This window comes from Salvia hispanica, chromosome 5, assembly GCF_023119035.1.
Source record: "Salvia hispanica cultivar TCC Black 2014 chromosome 5, UniMelb_Shisp_WGS_1.0, whole genome shotgun sequence".
Classification (NCBI taxonomy): Eukaryota; Viridiplantae; Streptophyta; class Magnoliopsida; order Lamiales; family Lamiaceae; genus Salvia; species Salvia hispanica.
This window is the reverse complement of record NC_062969.1, coordinates 35,763,793-35,771,311: the sequence shown is the minus strand read 5'-3', so window position 1 is coordinate 35,771,311 and position 7,519 is coordinate 35,763,793.

Genomic DNA, 7,519 nt, shown 5'->3' with positions numbered 1-7,519 from the left:
TTGGGTAGTGGTGATTAATATCTAGTGGTGCTAGGATTGCTATTATGTTGAATCGTGCGCGAGGTGAGTCTCGTTTGATAACATCCTCAAGAGAAGCTTGAAATAAAGTTTTATTATTCGGAACCTAGCTAGTTGGAGTTTAATTACTCTATGAATAATAAATAAGATTTTCTTGCTGAGTCCTCTCTTGGAATAAATAAGATATTAATTAATTAAGTCCATAGCAGACAATAATTAATTAATGGATGTTTCTATCTTAAGCGCATGAAATAAATATAAAGTAATGGAAACCCGAAGTACTTATAATTTTGGATTTGGATGGGGAGTGCAATATTACTTCTGTAGTGGCTGCTCGTAATATTCCAATTTTAAGCTTATATTAAATTGGGTTTAATTTAATTAGTAAAAAACTAATTGGAGGAGCTCATATCCAAAGCCTTCCATAGATCCCTGTCTGGGCCCAATCTGTGACTTATTATAAATAGGAGAATAAAGGAGACAGAAAACAAAATTATTTTTCTTCCAAAAATTTCGAACCCTTCTCTTCATAGAAAAGGGGCGATTTCTTCTCCTCCGTGGGAAAGGATTCATGTCTTCTTTATTTAAGTCCTAGTACAGTGGTGATATCAGCCCACCCTTATATCAGTTTACAGTTCGGGAACCAGACAGAAGATCCGTCATTTTGTACTAAAGATCTTCGCGTGGAGAAGGCGCTAGCTATCTTCGATTCTTTGGAAAATCTTCAAGGTATAATGGATAAACCGTAGAAAAGCATGTTTTAGGTTTCAATTAATTTAAAGCATGTTTTATTTGAGTTATGAGCATGATACATGTGATAATTACGCGAATAGAATTTGTCTAAATAATCTGCTAAATAGATCAGAATTATTATGTAATTGATTTATGTGAGCGCTTCCGCTGCCAGTTCCTTCAGGGCCGTGGCGGGGTCGGAGGACATGGGCGCGCCACCTAGTTGGCGCGGACACGGCGCTTGGCGCAGCCCACAGCGCCCTATTGTAGCGGCCGAGAGCCGTGGCTCTGCCCAAGTCTTTTTTTTTCAAAATTTTTCTATAAATTTTTCATTTTATAGATTTTCACCTCAAACACATTTTACACCTTAATTTTCACTCTATATTTTTGTAGTCTCAATATGCAAGGTAGAGATGATAGTTTTTTTTAATTATTATAGTCCGATAATTTTTATTCTAATTGAAATAAAATATACCAACAATTTAAAAAAATAATTAGATTTGTGACTGTGGCTTGTCTATTATTAGGGTGGACAAGTTTTGTTTTGACTTAGACTTAGGCATGGGCTAACTATTATGGACACTCTAATGGATTGGCCCACAACGGAACTGGGCCGAGCTAGGCCGGGCCAGTCCGGCCAGTTTACTACGCCACCTACCAATACAGCAACCTCAATATTTAAATCCCCCAACCTTATTTCCAAATCCTCACGCCGCTATTTGAGGAAAACATCCCTACGTACCACTAGTTAAATCCCATCCAGCACACTCCCCGCCTCAATATTTTGAAAGCATATTTCACGTCGCAGCTTCTCTCTTTCCCATTCTCTATTCTCTTTCTCAACCCAGTGTAGGTGATACGTGCATATCTCTATTATTATATTATCATATCTTTTCCATATCTTTATTAATTAGATAATTAGTGATTTGTCTTATCTTTTTCATATATGTTTAGGATATTTTCTCGTTCCTTAAGTTAGGGTATTTAACATTATAAATAGGTGTCATTGTTATTCCTTTCAATTATTGAATGAATGAATATATGAATTTACGTTTCTTTTTGTTTTATTTTACGCACTTTGTTTAAGCTTGAGTTGTCGACGGGATCCCGCCTTCCGGGACTTCTCTTTTATCGTCTCCGGAACCTTGATAAGGGAAATACCCTTATCAAATTGGTGCTTTCATCCTCGAACTCATGGCTGAATTCAATCTCTTTTCATGGCCGGAGATATCGCAAGCATCCGAAGACTTGCAACTGAATTCAATAGCTGCAACGTTGGAATATATCCTTGCTTGGCATAACCGACTCGAGACCCGATTGATTGATCATGAGCGTAGGTCAGCAGCCACGCTCCCTCCATTGCGCCCAGAACCTGACCCACCCGATGGAACCCCACTGTACGCAGCCGCACAACCGCAATTCCAGTTCACCTCCTACCAGCCACCATCGGCTCCTTACCAGCAAGAGATATACCCGCCACTGGAACCTTTATACCAGCAGCCGCAGCCGCAACCGACATATGGGCTTATTCTGTACTTGTTGTCGCAACCCCATCACCAAAATCCTAACACTTATGGGTACCCGCCTGCGCCGCCTCAACAGCTACAACCGGTTTGAACCCAACTCCCGACCTGCTGGGACCCACCACAGGCGTGGCAGCCCTCCGCTTGGGAACAACCCGCTCCGTATTCCGACCAGCTTGATCGGCAGAAGGCATATCAGCCTTACACTCAGCCCCCACACGCTGACCAGCAGCCCTATGCATGGCCAATTTGATAAGGGTATTTCCCTTATCAAGATGTCAGAGACGATAAAAGAGATAAAAGAGAAGTCCCGGAAGGCGGGATCCCGTCGACAACTCAAGCTTAAACAAAGTGCGTAAAATAAAACAGAAAGAAACGTAAATTCAGATATTCATTCATTCAATACTTGAAAGGAATAACAATGACACCTATTTATAATGCTAAATACCCTAACTTAAGGAACAAGAAAATATCCTAAACATATATGGAAAAGATAAGATATATCACTAATTATCTAATTAATAAAGATATGGAAAAGATATGATAATATAATAATAGAGATATGCACGTATTAGTAGGACTGTAGGTAATAATCTAGATATGTAGAAAAGAAGGGTATTAGTAGGACTGTAGGTAATAATCTAGATATGTAGAAAAGAAGGGTGCAAGAGACGGGGGCGAACCTATTTGACGCGTTCGGTCTTTATCGTCAATGATTATGTTAAGTATTCTCTCTGTCTCAACTAAATTAAATTATTTTCTTTTCTGAAAAGAACAAAACATCATATCACTCTTAATTTATTTCATCCCCTATTTTACACTTCGTTTATATTTTCTACTTTATTCATCTCTCCTACTTTTCAACACAATTTATTATTTTTCGTACTCAAAGTTTTTTTTTTTGGCTCAATAAACCCTAAACCCTAAACCCTAAACATGATAATACACACAAACATGATATTGGCGAGCACCTACCAAATCCAAGGATGACCATAGCTTTGACGACAGTAAAACATGCTTATAGAACTCCAAAGGTTTTTCGACATATTTCGAGCATACTCTTGTTTCAGAGAAAAAAAAAAGTGTATTGAATGATATATTTATAGATGAGTTTTAGAGATATTTGGGAATAAAGATAATTGAGAATATAGTTTGTTAAATAACAAATATACTTCAAATTTTTAAAAGAATATAAAATTAAATTATATCCTGCATTTTTTTTAATATAAAAAATAAAAAATTACAAATGATGCCCATTCAAAAAGAGACGAGTGGGTTTCACGGCGAGATCCGATTAGGTGAGTGGGGCCAGGTGCATGGAGAGAGAGCCCCAGCCGTCACTCGGCCAAGTGAGAGATACTACTCCCCATCTGTTAATATGAGTCCCATATCTACATTAATAATTTTGTAACAATTTTTTTTCTATGTATATGTCTTATTTAGAAATTACTCCATATCCATCGTTTAAAGAGTCATTTTGATTTGCATAAATTTTAAAAAATTATTTGACCTGAAGAAAATTATAGGTTAAGACCCATATTCAGTACTCCTTCTGTCCCACTTTAGGAGTCTGGGTCTCAACATTATTGTTTCTCTTACTTTATTATTTCTCCATTTTAACTATTTACAATTTTTTACAAAACGAGTGTGCAAAAATGACCGGGACTTCTAAAGTGGGACGAAGGGAACGTTAATTTTATAATGGATTGTGAATGTACAAAATAAGTAGAATGTGGGATCCACATAAGTGGGATAAAGCTTTAAATGATGGACAAGGGGTATACGTATTAAAACTTGCATCATTCCAAAATCGTCCATATTTTTTTTTCTACCAAAAGTATAGTGTACTCCCTCTGTTCTATTAGCATTGGAACATATTCCTTTTTAGGTTGTTCCATTATAGTTGGTTCATTTAATTTTTTGGCAAAATACAAAGCACTTCAACTCTCTTATTTTATCTTTTTTCTTACTTTATTTCACTTATTTTGTTTTCTCACAATTTTCCTACTCCACTCGCTCTTCTATTTTATCCTAATTATATTTAATTTATTAGCTAGATATAATTTTTAATTTTTATATACTAATAAAATACTCACTCCGTCCAAGAAAAATAGATAAATTTGTAAATGACATAAATTTTAATGCATAATTAGTAGAGTAAGAATGAGGGAGAAAAATGTAGTGGAAGTAGTATTAGTGGATTGTGGGGTCCATATTTAGAATAATGTGTATGATTAGTATTGATTTAAAATTTTCTTTTTTAGAATTAGTCTAATTTTGGTGGATTGCGCAAAATGATACTCCCTCCGTCCGACGTTACTTGCGGCGTTTCTTTTCGGCACGAGATATAAGAAAGTTGTGTTTAGTGGGTTAAATAAAACAAAGTAGAATCGAGAATAAAGTAAAAGAGATGATAGAGAGTAAAATAAAAGAAAGGATAAAGTATGTATAACTAGATGTCTTACTTTTGGCTAAAAAGAGAAATGATTCAAATAACTTGAGAAAATTCTAAATGAAATATAACTTAAATAACTTAGAAGAGGAGTAAAATTTATTATTATGAAAGAACGACAAACAAACTTAACAAGGTTGTCACTTAGAAAAGGAGTAAATTTATTACTCCCTTCGTCCCCAAAGAGTATGAATTATTTTCTTTTTCGTCCGTTCCTAGACAGTATGAACTTTCTAAATTAGAAAATGTCAAACAACATACTATCTCTATACATTATTTTATTTACAACTTATACTATTAGCGTTAACACTTATACCATTATAATAATGTGGACCGATTCTCCACTAACATAATTTTCATTACCCTTTCTCTCTCTCTTACTTTTCTCCTTATTTATTAAAATTCGTCCCAAACCTAAAGCGTGTACTCTTTCCTCTTTTGGGGATGGAGGGAGTATGGGGTGGGATCCTCTGCTGTGCATTTCAGCACAGCAGCCTCTACTGCTCCATACAAATTATTAAAATAATACTTTTTCTGTCCCATTAAAAATGCAACGTTTTTCTTTTTAGGTTGTCCCATTACAAATATAACGTATTCTAAAACGGAAACAACTCTATCTCTACTTTTTCATCTCTCTTACTTTACTATACTCACAAAACAACACTATATAAAATCTCGTGCCGATTCTCAAATATTTCATTTTCAATGGAACAGAGGGAGTATATTTTCACTTAATGAATTTTATTTAATTTTCTTACTTATTTTATTTCTTTGTGTGAAGCAGCTGGGACTACTATGTTGAAATGCACAACAGAGGATCCCCATTCAGTAGTATTACTCCCTCCGTCCACAAACAATAGATCTATTGTTGTTCGGCACGGGTTTTAATGTAGAATTGATAAACTAAGAGAGATGAGGAGAAAAGTAGGTAAAGTAAGAGAGATAGGGAGAAAAAGTGAGTAAATTATGAGGGAAGAAAAAGTGGAAAAAGTATGAGAGATAAACTTTCAATATTTAGAAAGTGATCTATTTTTTATGGACGTTCCAAAATAGTAAAAATGATCTATTTTTGTGGACGGAAGGAGTACGAAATAGCGACAAACAAACAAACAAGGTTGTCAGTTTCACGTGCAATCCAACTACTTCAATACCAACTTCAGGCAGATGAAATAACTAACAAAAAAAAAATATCATGATCTAATTACAGCTAGCACATTGGTTCATGTAACCCAATTGTTCAGCTTTTCAACCCAAACAAATCGCATATGGGAGATAAATAGGGCATACCTTTATTTGAAGCATATGATATTTGTGGAAATTACTCTGGCGTGGAAAATAGAATCGACATATACATCACCATTGGAATTCATGTTATTGTGGGAATATTTATTATTGACAGGACGATGGATGACTGTGATATGAGAGTGGAAATATCGGAAAATTAAAGAAAATATTCAGTACCCCTTTCATTCTTGTTACACGTCGTCGGTTTTGAAAATAATATTTATTGAGTTCAATTGAAAAAATAAATTATTCTTGTTACACATCATTAATTTTAAAAATAATATTTATTGAGTTCAGTTAAGAAAATAAAAAAATACTACTGATCAACTTATTCTTGGCGAGCAAAAATCTAAGTAGTCAAGGCATACCACATGGCAATGTTATATGGTATGTCCCACTAATAATACTTTGACAAAGCCATTATGGATGCTCTAAAAATCCCTCTAAAAATATTATTAGTGGGATAATACCACGTCACATTGCCACGTGGTATTCCTTGACCACTAAATTTTTGCTCTTTTTGGCATGGGATAAAATTTATATTTATTGAGTAAAGTTGATAGAATAAAGTTAGAGAGATAAATAACAAATAAAGTAGGAGAAAGTATTTACTAAAAAAATCAATAACTTAAGTTGAGAAAACTTAAAATGGAAAAATTGATCATTTCAGATGAGACGAAGAAGTTGTGTATATAGATCAATGAATGAATAGGTTGAAGACGTTTAGTTTTTTGCAATTATAAAATCTTCAATTTTTATAACAAAAAGGTAATTAACGTCAATATTAGAACATCGTTTGAAATAGCATTGAAATAGTAACTTAGATGGCTTCTGAAAATTTTGTGAATATTAATTTTTACAATTAACGTTGAATATTTATTATGATTTGTAGTATGAATCTAGCTAGATAATTCAAGAATATTGTATATCAAGAACCAAATTAATATAATCTTCCAATGCATATTTTTTTAATCCCCTGTCCACATTTTTCCGTCATCATCGATAGTGATCGATGATTTTATCAAATTAATAATAATTCAATTCGATCACGTACGACGGCAATAACATGGTTGAATTAGGTAACAAAATTGGTTCCAACTCATTTCACTAAGGACTGCAGTCGCGTTTCGAAGGTGTGGAGTTTGGACAGTTCAGTTCTTAAGTTTTATATAGTATTATGTGAAGCGAAGTGTAATTCAATGCCAAGAAAACAAAGTTTTATCGAATATGCTATATGCTAGGAGCAATTTGGAGAATTCAGTAATTGATTATTTTCAGGCTTAAATCAATGGAACAGTCACCTATTGCAAAGAATGTTGGAAATGTAAAAATGTTAGAGATGGAGTAAAATCCATATATATTTTTTTAATTTCATCAGACATATAAAAATGTTAGAGTCTTAGAGATGGAGTAAAATCCATATATATTTTTTTAATTTAATCGACATAGACATTATATTTCTCATTTATCTTTTTTAATTAGTATATAAATCTCATCTGAATGATATGTT